This window comes from Ascidiella aspersa, chromosome 5 (genome assembly GCF_963924565.1).
Source record: "Ascidiella aspersa chromosome 5, kaAscAspe10.2, whole genome shotgun sequence".
Classification (NCBI taxonomy): domain Eukaryota; kingdom Metazoa; phylum Chordata; class Ascidiacea; order Phlebobranchia; family Ascidiidae; genus Ascidiella; species Ascidiella aspersa.
In genome coordinates, this window is record NC_139451.1 from 9,229,998 (window position 1) to 9,232,497 (window position 2,500).

At 54.8% G+C, this 2,500-nt stretch overlaps 2 non-coding genes across 2 annotated transcripts; both read left to right on the plus strand.

Annotated features, from left to right (window-relative positions):
- Positions 1–240: 240 nt before the first annotated feature.
- LOC146142689 (small subunit ribosomal RNA) lies at positions 241–2,051 on the plus strand. The gene has a single exon (XR_014500087.1). It is a non-coding gene; the product is annotated as a small subunit ribosomal RNA (ribosomal RNA).
- A 247-nt stretch (positions 2,052–2,298) lies between these two features.
- On the plus strand, positions 2,299–2,452 carry LOC146142690 (5.8S ribosomal RNA). The gene has a single exon (XR_014499821.1). It is a non-coding gene; the product is annotated as a 5.8S ribosomal RNA (ribosomal RNA).
- Positions 2,453–2,500: the final 48 nt, after the last annotated feature.

Consider the following 2,500-nt stretch of genomic DNA (forward strand, 5'->3'; position numbering starts at 1 on the left):
GGCGAAGTTGTCTGGCGTGCGTTGCGCTCGCGCCGGTGTTGGCGACGTGGCGGTCGAAAGGCCTGCCGACGAAGTCTTACTCCGGCGGGTGCGACGGGCGGTGACGGTTTTCTGAGTTCGGGCAGCCGAGCAAAGAACGAAATTTTAACGGAGAAGCCTTCGGGTTTCGCATCGACCGAGCGACGGCGCCGCATCAGCGGCGCCTCCTTCGTCGGCCTTTCGGGGCTACGCTAAAGTAGCTACCTGGTTGATCCTGCCAGTAGTCATATGCTTGTCTCAAAGATTAAGCCATGCAAGTCTAAGTACGAGCTCTCGTACAGTGAAACTGCGAATGGCTCATTAAATCAGTTATGGTTCATTTGATCGTACGTTTTACGTGGTTAACTGTGGAAATGCTAGAGCTAATACATGCGTGAAGCGCCGACCTCGCGGGAGGCGTGCTTTTATCAGACCAAAAACCGACCGGGCTTCGGCCCGCAACCTTTGGTGACTCTGGATAACTTTGCGGATCGCACGGTCTCGCACCGGCGACGGATCATTCAAGTGTCTGCCCTATCAACTTTCGTCGGTACGGTACTGGCCTACCGAGGTTCTTACGGGTAACGGAGAATCAGGGTTCGATTCCGGAGAGGGAGCCTGAGAAACGGCTACCACATCCAAGGAAGGCAGCAGGCGCGCAAATTACCCATTCCCGACGCGGGGAGGTAGTGACGAAAAATAACAATACAGGACTCTAAACGAGGCCCTGTAATTGGAATGAGTACACTTTAAAACCTTTAACGAGTATCCATTGGAGGGCAAGTCTGGTGCCAGCAGCCGCGGTAATTCCAGCTCCAAAAGTGTATATTTAAGTTGTTGCGGTTAAAAAGCTCGTAGTTGGATTTTGGGCGCAGGCGGCCGGTCCGTCGCAAGGCGTGTACTGGCCGTCCTGGCCTCACCTCCGGTTCTCCGCCGGTGCCCTTGACTGAGTGTCTGCGGCGGCCGGAACGTTTACTTTGAAAAAATTAGAGTGTTCAAAGCAGGCGATTCGCCTGAATAATGGTGCATGGAATAATGGAATAGGACCTCGGTTCTATTTTGTTGGTTTTCGGAGCGCGAGGTAATGATTAAGAGGGACAGACGGGGGCATTCGTACTGTGCCGTTAGAGGTGAAATTCTTGGATCGGCGCAAGACGAACGACTGCGAAAGCATTTGCCAAGAATGTTTTCTTTAATCAAGAGCGAAAGTCAGAGGTTCGAAGACGATCAGATACCGTCCTAGTTCTGACTATAAACGATGCCAACTAGCGATCGGGGGGCGTTAGTTTTACGACCTCTCCGGCAGCTTGCGGGAAACCAAAGTCTTTGGGTTCCGGGGGAAGTATGGTTGCAAAGCTGAAACTTAAAGGAATTGACGGAAGGGCACCACCAGGAGTGGAGCCTGCGGCTTAATTTGACTCAACACGGGAAATCTCACCCGGCCCGGACACAGTGAGGATTGACAGATTGAGAGCTCTTTCTTGATTCTGTGGGTGGTGGTGCATGGCCGTTCTTAGTTGGTGGAGCGATTTGTCTGGTTAATTCCGATAACGAACGAGACTCTGGCTTGCTAACTAGTTACGCGACCCAATCGGTCGGCGTCTAACTTCTTAGAGGGACTAGTGGCGTTTAGCCACACGAGATTGAGCAATAACAGGTCTGTGATGCCCTTAGATGTTCGGGGCCGCACGCGCGCTACACTGACCGGATCAGCATGTGCTCGCCTTGGCCGACAGGTCTGGGTAACCCGCTGAACCCCGGTCGTGCTAGGGATAGGGAATTGCAATTATTTCCCTTGAACGAGGAATTCCCAGTAAGCGCGAGTCATTAGCTCGCGTTGATTACGTCCCTGCCCTTTGTACACACCGCCCGTCGCTACTACCGATTGAATGGTTTAGTGAGGTCCTCCGATTGGACCTGGCGCGGCCGGCAACGGTCGAGCCGGCGTCCGAGAAGACGATCTAACTTGATCATTTAGAGGAAGTAAAAGTCGTAACAAGGTTTCCGTAGGTGAACCTGCGGAAGGATCATTAACGGTCTCGCAAACGCTTCGGCGAACGCGAAACTCGGACAAGCGAGAGAAAAAGTTTTTGCTACCCGGCGCCCGACCCGCGAGGAGCGGCGCGCCGGCCGGCGATTCGGTCACCCGGTAATGTTTGCGCGTCGAGTGCCGCGGTGCCGCGCGCTCCGGCTTCAAGCGTCGGCCTGGCCGACCGCTCGGCGCGGTATATTTTGTCACCCTTTAGTGCGAGGCACTGTGCGAGCGAAACAATCGTGGATGGCTCTTGGCGGTGGATCACTCGGCTCGTGAGTCGATGAAGGACGCAGCTAGCTGCGTGAATTAGTGTGAATTGCAGGACACATTGAGCATCGACGTTCTGAACGCAAATTGCGGCCTCGGGTCAATCCCGGGGCCGCGCCCGCCTCAGGGTCGCGTTGCAAACGTTCCGCGCGGGGATTTCTCCGCGCGGCTGCTGCGGCG